At 42.2% G+C, this 12,420-nt stretch overlaps 1 protein-coding gene and 1 pseudogene across 9 annotated transcripts in view; one reads left to right on the top strand and one right to left on the bottom strand.

Moving 5' to 3' along the window:
- Window positions 1-12,420, top strand: part of LOC109494586 (endogenous retrovirus group K member 8 Env polyprotein-like) — a 36,998-nt gene that overhangs the window by 1,863 nt on the left and 22,715 nt on the right. For all 9 annotated transcript variants that reach the window (XM_045046257.1, XM_045046256.1, XM_045046254.1 and 6 more), the window contains one exon: window positions 308-462. The gene's annotated coding sequence lies outside the window, so the exon portion shown is untranslated. The remainder of the gene's footprint in view (window positions 1-307; window positions 463-12,420) is intronic.
- FELCATV1R-PS29 (vomeronasal 1 receptor felCatV1R-ps29 pseudogene) lies at window positions 354-1,361 on the bottom strand (annotated as a pseudogene).

The following is a 12,420-nucleotide window of genomic DNA, read 5'->3' on the forward strand; positions in this document are numbered from 1 at the left end:
CATTAATTAATAACGTGGAAAAAAATATTATATATATATATATATATATATATATATATATATATATATATGGTTCTTTAAAGAATTGAGCACAGTATTTCTTTCAATGCCTGCTGCTCCTACTAAATTATAGCTCTTATATGGGCAGAGACTCTCACTGTTCACATTCTCACAGTTATGTGATAGCTTATTGGAACTTAAAACTCTGAGATGGATGACTGAATAAGTGACTATAATTGTGAGGAGAAAACATAAAATTATATCTGTCAAACAAGATTGAGGGATTTTATTCTTTTTATTTTTTAAGGTACACTTCACATCTTCACAGCATGGAGCCCAATGTGGAGGGCCTGAACTCATGACCCTGAGATCAAGACCTGAGCTGAGATCAGGAGTCGGATGCTTAACCCGCTGAGCCACTCAGATACTCCAAGATTGAGAGATTTTATATAACTTCTAGAGGTAAAGGAGACACAACAGAACCAGGATAAATGGGTGTGCCAACTATTGAAGGGGCTAACAGTTGCGAAACATGAAGGCATTAGAGCAGAGGTGTTCAGGAACCAGCAACTGGAATTCTCCAAAACCACCATATAAATTGAATAGAGGAAAGAGATGATGTAATAGGATACTAAGGTGCTCACTAAGACAAGGACATATCAGGTGGCCCTGGTCTCAGGGGAGGACCTGGCAGAGAAGTTGGTCCTGTGAATATGCGTCTGTATAGGTTGAACATCATGGAGCTTCTGGAGAAGTTTGTAAAGTCACAAATGTGCAACATCCAGAGAGATAACAATTCTGCATGGAATAACTGTGATTTTCTTACCAACCATTCCAGAACAATATGCCAGATCCTTTTGCTTTTGGGATATTTTTTGCTGCCCCATTTGCCAGAAACATACATAGGAATTATGATACTTACAAGCATTTGTATAGTCCAGAATAGGGTAACCAAAGAGCCAATGCACTTGGGACCTTACACTTTAAGCTCTGTTTGCTCTGAGTTCCTGGGGCTGATTGTGATGGCCTGGAAGACACTCAATAGGCCAATGGTGCCAATGGACACACCTCTGGCAACCGTGAATACTGAGAGAGTTTACATTCAAAATTACTAAAAAAAAAAAAAAAAAAAAAAAAAAAAAAAAAAAAAGCTTTAATCCAAAAGCTTCCAGTGTATGAAGGACTCATTTAGAGACAATAAACAAGGAGTTGGCTAAAATCAGGTGCTTGAGAATCAGATCTCTAGACCTTAACATACATCCAAGGAAGCAAAGGTAGTGGTAAATAAGAAAGAAATTCTCCAGGGTTCCAACTAAAGTCTGTGATAAGAAGATCATCTCTATTGCCAAATTCCTGGTGGCCATTCTATCATTTCCCACTAAATAATATTCATATTCAGAGTCCTTCATGGAACCAAGAGGTTTGGGTTATTATTATCATGGCAACTGAAATCCTATGTTCTCCACCTACAATTTTTTTCCAAGATATATCTCCTGTCCTTGTAAGATTGTCTAGGTTTGTACATCTTACTCAAGGAGAACCCCTTTTCCACATGTGAACACTTAATTACCTGGATTCTTGATAAGCCTCCTTCCCACACAGAACATCACTCAGACTGAAATAGAAAGTACAGTAAAACCTTGGATTGCATGTAACTTGGTCTTCGAGTGTTCTACAAGATAAGCAAACATTTCTAACAAATTTTAACTTGATAAATGCATGATTCTTGCAATACAAGTAGTACGTGATGCCGAATGTGACATGATCACAACTGAGCCAATGTTACCTAAATTTGTTTTCATATACAAGTGCTTTGGATTACAAGCCTATTTCTAGAGAGAATTATGCTCGAAAACCAAGGTTTTACTGTACTCACCTGATTCTTTCCTGATGATATGGACACCTCTGCCAGGATTACTCACAGGAGATATTCAGTTTAAGTGTGATGGCAGAACCAGCTATAAATTAAATTTAAGACACTTGCAATGGTTTAGAGTGCTGTACCAGGATGGAGGTTATTTGCTTCTGGAGGGAAGCCCTAGGGGCAGAGATTCAGAAAGACAAAATATCATCAACCCCCTCCCTCCTTGTATCTCCTGGGGCTAAGATGTTCCTTAAAACACAAACCAAGACAAAAGTAAAAACAGGTGCCAGTTTTTTGCTTTTCCTTTTCCTACAGAAATCAATGTATCCCATTTCAAGATCTACAGTTTTATTCTTCACAATCATCTCTTATTTCTACCCAGACATTTCATCCCAAAGAGCCAGGTTATAAGAGGGACACATTCTTCTGTATAAAATGTAACCAGACTTACATTTGGGTCCCATAACTCCCTTCAGGCTGGGTTACCACTTTGAGGTATACAAACCCATCTGGCCTGGGGTGGCCACTGAAGGAAGGAAAGCCACATTATGCCCAGGAATGGTCAGTGTGGAATTCAAATTTGGAAAACAGATCCATATAATCCCCACTGCTCCTTCCCTCCTTTTCCTGGAAGGAGCTGAGAGAAACTGATAATCCCTTTTTGATTATCCCTTTTTGACACTAACATCTAATCACCAAATTACCTTGTAACCAAGACATTGGACCAGCTGGAAGAAAGGAAGTAAAATGGATCAGCCCTTTTTTTAGTGGTTTTTGTGATAAAAAGCATAACATGGTCAAGGGTGCAAACGGACAGGAAAGTCTAAAAGGCGACACAGATTAGTTTCAAGGGGCACAGTGGTGTGGCTGGAGTCAATCTATAGGAATGTGTGAGCAGTAGTGAGGCATGACCAATAAACTGGCCAGGCGGGTCAAAGGTCCAGTGAAGTCATTCCACCAGGAGTGCCTGGGAGCCTTCCAAACCACGAAACAAACGGGTCAACTTTTTCCTGCAGCCACAACTCTGGCAAGCAATGGTAGCCGATGCATCAACAGAGAGCTGGGTTTGATCAGCATCTTGACAGTGGTCAGTCTGCTCAGACAATAGGTCCTTACCATGGGCTTCCAAATGAGTGGCTCAGACAACAGGGCAACAGCTGAGATTTATTTCTGATTCACAGCCCCGAAGAAGGTGTCATTAATCAGACAGTCTATAGTTTCCCACACGGAAGACCAAATCGCTAAAACATGGGCAACAACCCAAACCCCTGAGTTCCGACCCCTGAGTGGAGTGATTACACTGCTTTCAGTTCTGCATGGCTGGCTCTGAAGCTAAACAGCCACAGAGCCCAGAGGACATCAGCTCCTGTGACCCATCAGTGAACAAGGGACAGATATTTAGAAGACCCTTGGTGAACCAGGCACCCTATACAGCCAGCAAGCTTTGCTTCAGGCACTGGAGGGGGGCATAAAATGTCCATCGAACACAGCTCCAAAATTTTCCTGGATAGCCGAGAACTTCCTTGGGCAAGTCAGGTTTGCTTTTAAATATACCATATCCAAGTAAACCAATACATGTAAGTAAACTTCTGAGTTCTGTGAGCCGCTCTAGCAAATTAACTGAACCCAAGGAGGTGGGGGTCATTGGAACCTCCGGTCTATAGCTGGTCAGTCAGAAGCACAGGTTGACAACCTGTACTTGCAAGTGGCATCTGAAGGGTGAGGGAGGAGGGTGGTCTTGTGGGACTGAGCCCTTAACCTGAGGAATCTGATGCCAGCTTGGGTGTCAGAATTAAGCTGAGTTGTAGGACACCCTGCTGGTGTCTCAGAGAAGTACTTGTTGGTGTTGGGAACATCCTCCCCCCCCACACACACACACAAACACACCCCCGCCACTGCCATACCCCATGGTGGAATTTGGTGCTCAGACCCCTTCTTAAGGATCCATACCTAAATAGTATGTATTTCCATGTGTCTGGCTTCTTTCACTCAATGTTAAGTTTATGGGATTCATCCATGTTGTTGAGTACAAATGAATTTTATTCATTTTTATTACTAGAGAATTATCCCATTGTGTGAGTAAATTATAATTGTAAACCACACCAAAAATACACACACACACACACACACACACACCCTATATCTATTTGGCAAGCAAAGTCTTGGGTATTCTCTACCTACTAAGTTCATCAACCCCAAAATGAAAATATTGGGCTAGGAAGGTCCATTCTCTACGGGTCAGGCTTCAGTTTTAATCAGAGCTCTGTAGCAACCAAATAGCCTCTTTTAGAATCCACATCACTATTAGTTGTGACAGGGCAGCTCTGAGCCCAAGACCCCAAGGGGTGCCCTCAGATGGAGGCTGTCTCCCTTTGCCAGAGGCTTCAAATGACGAAATTACCAAGTTTTCTTTGGTCACTGGAAGAATCGAGTGTCATAAGTCTGCCCATATAGTTCCAACAAACTTTAACTGGATGACAGGACTCTGATTATTTTCAGGTTTTATCAGCCTTCCCTAGTGTCAGAGATGTAATACAGACAACTAAGTGCTATTGATACTGAGACTTATTACTTTCCAACAAAAAGACCATCTATAGGGTGAGCATTTGGATACCAGATGATAGAGACATCATGCTAGATTCTGACCTACCCACAGGGGGCAAATGACAGTGGAGTGTGTCTCTTTTTTTTTTTTTTTTAATTTTTTTTTCAACGTTTATTTATTTTTGGGACAGAGAGAGACAGAGCATGAACGGGGGAGGGGCAGAGAGAGAGGGAGACACAGAATCGGAAACAGGCTCCAGGCTCTGAGCCATCAGCCCAGAGCCTGACGCGGGGCTCGAACTCACGGACCGCGAGATCGTGACCTGGCTGAAGTCGGACGCTTAACCGACTGCGCCACCCAGGCGCCCCATGGAGTGTGTCTCTTGAACACTTTGTTTTTGTTTACTTTTAAAAATTATTTTATTTTTTATTATTTTTAAATATTTTTTTAATGTTTATTTGTTTTTGAGAGAAAAAGAGAGAGAGAGCGTGAGCAGGGAAGGGGCAGAGAGAGAGGGAGACACAGAATCCAAAGCAGGCTCCAGGCTCTGAGCTGTCAGCACAGAGTCCCATATGGGGCTCGAACTCACAAGCTGTGAGATCATGACCTGAGCCGAAGTTGGACGCTTAACCGACTGAGCCACCAAGGCGTCCCTAAAAATTATTTGAGAGAGAGACAATGTGAACAGGGGAGAGAGGCAGAGGGAGGGGGAGATTATTTATTTATTTATTTATTTATTTAGTGGGGGGCGGGGGGAGGGGCGCAGAGACAGGGAATCCCAAGCAGGCTCCACACAGGGCTCGAACTCATGAACTGTGAGATCATGACCTGAGCCAAAACCAAGAGTTGGACGCTTAACTAGGCACCAAGCTAGAGAGAGAGAGAGAGAGAGAGAGAGAGAATGAAAATGTTCAGCAGGCTCCATGCTTAGCTCCTGAATACTTTGAGACCAAACCCAAGTCCATCTGCCCAATGCACAGCAAAGCCAATCACTGAGACATCAGGCTTTCAGCAAGGAAAGGGTTTGAGAGGCAGCCAGACAAGGAGACAGGAGGGCAAGCCTCAAATACCCTTCCTCCAAGGTGGAAAAAATGAGGTGTTTTTTTTTTTTTTTAATGTGTATATAATCATAGGGGTTGAGATTACATACATATTGATGAGAAGGGCCAGAAAAGGTATGACTATTCATTAGGAAAGATGGAGCGTGCACACTGAACAAATATATGTAACATATGCATTCTGTGTTCACTTTGGGGTGGAGACTTAACATCAGAATAGGGCAAAATTCAGTCCCTGACATCAGGAGGTTATCTTAGGACAAGGAGAAGGGCTATGGGTATGCTCTGAGAGCTGGTACAAACTGAATGGGGTCTTGGGCTCATTATCTCAGGTAAGCAATGCAGGACCTTGCTTGTTCATGGGCTGGAACCATATCAGTTGACCTTGAGCCCAGGCTTCTGTAGAGACAGCTAGTGGGTTTGTTAGTTGGGTCTGAAAAGGCACAATCTTGTTTCCTGAAAAACAAGATTTAAAATTTTTTGCCCGTTTCAACCTCATTAACCCTATGGGGCACGGTTTCAACTTCTCAGCAGATGGCAATAATCGCCTCTCACACTACGGGACCAGAAAGTACAAGGACATACTGCCTCAATCCCTATTATAGATTCTGATGTAGACACAGCAAGAGGATGTGGAATTAGCACCCGCATCATCATTGTAGCTTCATTCTGTCACTGTGGACCTTGCCCACACCTTATCAGTTGAGTTTGGGTCCTTTTTTTTCCCTGTGTGAACACGGATGAGGACATTTAACACCTGTGTGAGTCAGAGGCTGCAATAAGATTCTGTTATTCCCTGAACAGGAGCTTGGAAATGCAAGGGGCAAGAAAAAGCTAACATGGAGGGTAGGGATGGCCAGGGCAGTGGGGAGGGTACCCCTACTTTTCATTCTTTAATGCTTTTCACCTTAAGGTCTGATCTGGCTTCCTCCTTGCACATCCCAGAAACTGAAGGGTGGCCTGGTTTAGAGGTTTCTTTATTCCTGCCTATTTGCAACCATAGTTGACCCTATAGTCCTTGTCACTTAGCCTTCCCTCCCATCTAGTAAGATGAGGCGTGGCACCTGATCTAACACCGCTATACAAGTTTGAGTTCCTTCCCTCCCTCAAGCATATTCAGCTTGCTGCTCAAGCTGTTGAAGTCTGAGAGAGACTGAGGTGGTAGGCTGAGAGACACATCAGGAGGTCCAGAGGGAGAGAGTGACCCCGTGCTATAAGCAAGGCGCTAGCAAGGCACATTGCCTTTTGGTTTCTAGTGGGCTACAGGCTGCGTGCAGCTCAATCACATTAACTTATAATGTTGATTCACCCGAACCTCTTTATTAGCTCTGGGGACTCCTTGTTCCTCCCTCCCCTGCATCAGAAGAAGAAAGAGCAGTACTTCTAGACCCTTCCTCCTTCCTCCAGGGAGTGACTGAACAACAAACAAAGCACATTCAGGTTGCTTGCTTCAATTCTACCTCTCACACAGCAGCCTCCTCAACAAGTAAGACAGTGGAAGGCCCTACTCACACCTTGTGCAACACCTGGGTGAGAGAATTTGCTATTGGTCCCAGAGAACCTTCTCTTATTCCCTAACCAGACCCACAAAGGGACCCTGTCCTTTTCTTTACAAAGAGTCATGCCTCTCTCACCACCCCATCCTTGTCACCAAGACTGCCAAGACGGCTGGCAAGACTGTTAGATTTTATAACTTATTTGCAAGCCAAAACAATTAGCTTTCCAGTTTCATAGCTGCCAGCAGAAGGCATGAGACTCCTGGATTGGCCACAAAGGGGCTTATTATTCCCAGTACAATTGGAAGCACAAACTTCAGTTCACGTGCCCCTTCCTCACCCCACATCCCACAAGGCGAGGCAAAGAGGCTCAGGTAGATGCTACACAAACAATAGATCTTTGTCACAGATGATGAAATTCAGTCCAGATCTTTTGCCATTTATCACACACAACCATTCAACTTTTGTCTCAGAAGGAGGCATAATTGTTGTTATACTGGTCAGGAAATCCATCCATCCGTTGGTCTAGAGAAAGACACTATCACCATCTTACAACCATCTGTGGCAAGAGAACCTGGAACAGAGCTGACACAAGACATGAAAAAAAAAATCCCACCCAAAACTGAGATGCCCACAGAGAGGGAGAGAGAAAAAATGAGTGGGGGAGGGCAGAGAGAGAGAGAGAGAGGGAGACACAGTATCAGGAGTAGGTTCCAGGAGCGCCTGGGTGGCTTGGTTGGTTAAGCGTCCGACTTCAGCTCAGGTCATGATCTCACGGTCCGTGAGTTCGAGCCCCACGTCGGGCTCTGTGCTGACAGCTCAGAGCCTGGAGCCTGTTTCCGATTCTGTGTCTCCCTCTCTCTCTGCCCCTCCCCTGTTCATGCTCTGTCTCTCTCTGTCTCAAAAATAAATAAAACGTTAAAAAAAAAAAAAAAGAGAAGTAGGTTCCAGGCTCTGAGCTGTCAGCACAGAGACCGATGCAGGGCTTGAACCCATGATCTGCGAGATCATGATCTGAGCCAAAGTCAGATTCTTAACCTACTGAACCACCCAGGCACCCCCTTTTTGTGAAAGATTTTTAAATATAAGGCATATATAAAAAATAGAATATATCGGTGAGAGATCTTGTGCATTATATACCTATAATTAACAGAGTTTGGAATTGACATAAGAATACTTTTTAGTCAGAGAGTGTGTCACAAGATACATTTGATCCTAACAGAGGTTCCTGGAAACCAATCATTATGAAGTTATCTTTTCATGAATGCTGCTTCCCTAACTACAAGAGGGAAACAGTCTCACCATAATCAACAGACACAGGTGTTTTCAGTAGAGAACCATTCACTGTCTCCACTAAACCCTTCATACACCCAGAGTTAGAGAAACATTTTCTAGTTTAGCAATTTCCTTCAGACTTATTGTTTCTGCACAGAATTAGATGATGTCTATAGATTCGTCCCACTATTTATAACAAGCATGGAAGCGTTATAGGCACACTTCTAGCAATTCCTGAAAAGATAGTCTATGATTCTTATAAGGTAGACTGAACAACAGACTGATTTCAAAACTATAGTCCTCAAGCATAAAGTCTATAAGCAGAAAACCAGATTTCATTACCACCTGGATTAAACTTCAACAACCAATGTCATTGTGGATTACACTAAATTATAAAGAAGTCATCAGAGGTTGGTATAGAATCTTGAACTCCCATCTCTCTTTACACGTCAGTTCATGTCTCAGCAATTACTCTTCCCTTCTTTGAAACTGGACCAGTTTCAAACTCAGAAGAGTCTCTTTTTCCAATTTAAATATTTGCCCAGATTCCTGATACACCTTCTTCCCTTATAGACTCTGCCTCTGACAGTGAAATAGGACACGCTCACCTGCCTCCTTCCTGTTACCAGAACTCTAGTCTCAGTGTGATGGTCATTTGCTGCCTCTCCTCCCCATGGAACATAATTATCATCTCACCTTGTAGCAGCAATGGGAATGCCACCTTGGGGAGATGAGAATATTTCTTAAAAATTTGTCCCAGTTCCTACTTACTGAAAACAATTACAAGTACCTACTTAGCATCTCGTGAAAGACTGCCGGAGTGTTTGGATGAGGCTCTTCCTTTTCCATCAACCCTAGATTCAAACCAGGTCTCACGTGAAGGAGAGCAGGAAATACCAAGGTCACACATGTGAGGGACTGGCAACAAAACATGTGTGGCTCACTAGATTCTCTGAGAGTACCTTTCCCTCTCACCTGGGAGCAACTCTCCACATCGGCCCAACTCTGGAGGCCTCTGTGCAGACAGTTTAACCATGAGATACTGCCTCACGACTGTCAGAGTGGCTAAAATAAAAAAGATAAAAAATAACAAGTGTGTCAATGATGTGGGGAAAAGGGCACTCTCAAGCACTGTTGGTGGGACTGTAAATTGGTGCATCTATTGTGGAAAACAGTATGGAGGTCTCTAAAAAAATTACAAATAGAATTACCCTGTGATCCAGTAATTCTACTACTGAGTATTTATCCCCCCAAAACGAAAACACTAATTTGAAATGATATATGTACCCTCTATATTTATTGCACCGTGTTTACAGTAGCCACGATATTGAAGCAACCCAAGTATCCATCAATAAATGAATGGATAAAGAAGATATTGTACACATGTACAATAGAATATTAAGCAGCCATAAAAAAGAATGAGTTTAGGGGCGCCTGGGTGGCTCCGTCAGTTAAATGTCCGACTTTGGCTCAGGTCATGATCTCATGGTTCATGGGTTCGAGCCCCACATCGGGCTCTGCGCTGACAGCTCAGAGCCTAGAGCCTGTTTTGGATTCTGTGTCTCCCTCTTTCTCTGCTGCTCTCCCCCCGCACACACACACTCTCTCTCTCAAAAATAAATAAAAACATTATAAATTTTTGAAAAAAAGTGAATTTGTGCCATTTGCAACAATATTGATGGACGTAGTGGGTATAATGTGAAGAGAAATAAATTAGAGACAAATACCATATGATTTCACTCATTTTTGAAATTTAAGAAACAAATGAAGAAAAAAGACAGACAAAAACAAAAACAAAACCCACACTCTTAAGCACAGAGAACAAACTGTCCCTCACATTCTTCTACTGCTCACAGACATTAAGTCTTAGGTGCCTTTTACTCGTTATTGGTCTTTGACCACTTTTTTCTATCTATCTATCTACCTACCTACCTACATCCAAGTTAGTTAGCATATAGTGCAATAATGATTTCAAGAGTAGATTCCAGTGATTCATCCCCTATGTATAACACCCAGTGCTCATCCCAACAAGTGTCTTCCTTAATGCCCCTTGCCAATTTAGCCCATCCCCTCACCCACAATCCCTCCAGCAACTTTCAGTTTGTTCTCTGTATTTAAGAGTGTCTTATGTTTTTGTCCTCTCCCTCTTTTTATATTATTTTTGCTTCCCTTCCATTATGTTCATCTGTTTTGTATCTAAAATTCGACATATGAGTGAAGTCATATGATACATCTTTCTGTAATTTCCCTTAGCATAATACCGTCTAGTTCCAACCATGTTGTTGCAAATGACAAGATTTCATTCTTTTTGATTGCCAGGTAATACTCCACTCCACACACACACACACACACACACACACACACACACTACATCTTCTTTATCCATTCATCTGTCAGTGGACATTTGGGCTCTTTCCATATTTTGGCTATTGTCAATAGAGCTGCTATGATCATGGGGGTGCATGTGCCCCTTTGAAACAGCACACCTGTGTCCCGTGGATAAATACCTAGTAGTGCAATTGCTGGGCCATAGGGTAGTTCTATGGTAGTTTAATTTTTTGAGGAACCTCCATACTGTTTTCCAGAGTGGCTGCACCAGTTTGCATTCCCGCCAGCAATGCCAAAGAGATCTTCTTTCTCCGCATCCTTGACAACATCTGTTGTTGCCTGAGTTGTTAATGTCAGCCATACTGACAGGTGTAAGGTGGTGTCTCATTGTGGTTTTGATTTGTATTTCCCTGATGATGAGTGATGTTGAGCATTTTTTCATGTGTCGGTTGGCCATCTGGATGTCTTCCTTGGAGAAGTGTCTAGTCATGTCTTTTGCCCATTTTATCACTGGATTATTTGTCTTTTGGGTGTTGAGTTTGATAAGTTCTTTATAGATTTTGGATACTAACCCTTTATCTGATATGTCATTTGCAAATATCTTCTCCCACTCCATTGGTTGCCTTTTAGTTTTGCTGATTGTTTCCTTCGCTGTGCAGGAGCTTTTTATCTTGATGAGGTCTCAATAGTTCATTTTTGCTTTTATGCCTCCAGAGCTGTGTTGAGTAAGATGTTGCTGCGACCAAGGTCAAAGAGGTTTTTGCCTGCTTTCTCCTCTAAGATTTTGATGGTTTCCTGTCTTATGTTTAGGTCTTTCATCTATTTTGAGTTTCTTTTTGTGTATGGTGTAAGAAAGTGGTCCAGGTTCATTCCTCTGCATGTCACTGTCCAGTTTTCCCAACACAATTTGCTGAAGAGACTGTCTTTATTACGTTGGATATTCTTTCCTGCTTTGTCAAAGATTCGTTGGCCATATGTTTTTTATGGGTCCATTTCTGGGTTCTCTATTCTGTTCCATTGATCTAAGTGTCTGTTCTTGTGCCAGTACCATACTGTCTTGATGATTACAGCTTTGTAGTATAGCTTGAAGTCCAGGATTGTGATGCCTCCTTCTTTGGTATTCTTTTTCAAGATTGCTTTGGCTATTCAGGGTCTTTTGTGGTTCCATACAAATTTTAGGATTGTTTGTTCTAGCTCTGTGAAGAATGCTGGTGTTATTTTGATAGGGATTGCATTGAATATGTAGACTGCTTTGGGTAGTATTGACATTCAGTGATATTTGTTCTGCCAATCCATGAGCATGGAATATTTTTTCATATTTTTGTGTCTTATTTAATTTATTTCATAAGCTTTCTATAGTTTCCAGTGTATAGATTTTTTTTACCTCTTTGGTTAGGTTTACTCCTAGGTATTTTGTGGGTTTTGGTGTAATTACAAATGGGATTGATTCCTTGATTTCTTTTTCTGTTGCTTCATTATTGGTGTGTACAAATGCAACCAATTTCTGTGCATTTGATTTTATATCTTGCGACTTTGCTGAATTCAGGATCAGTTCTAGCAGTTTTTTGGTGGAATCTTTTGGGTTTTCCATATAGAGTATCATGTCTGCAAAGAGTGAAAGCTCGAGTTCCTCTTTGCTGATTTGGATGCCTTTTATTCCTACGTGTTATCTGATTGCTGAGGCTAGGACTTCCAATACTATGTTGAATTAACAGTGGCATGAGTGGACATCCCCGTTGTGTTCCTGACCTTACAGGGAAAGCTCTCAGTTTTGCCCCATTGAGGATAATATTAGTGGTGGGGCTTTCATATATAGCTTTTAGGATCTTGAGGTATGATCCTTCTATCCCTACT

This window comes from Felis catus, chromosome E2 (assembly GCF_018350175.1).
Source record: "Felis catus isolate Fca126 chromosome E2, F.catus_Fca126_mat1.0, whole genome shotgun sequence".
NCBI lineage: Eukaryota > Metazoa > Chordata > Mammalia > Carnivora > Felidae > Felis > Felis catus.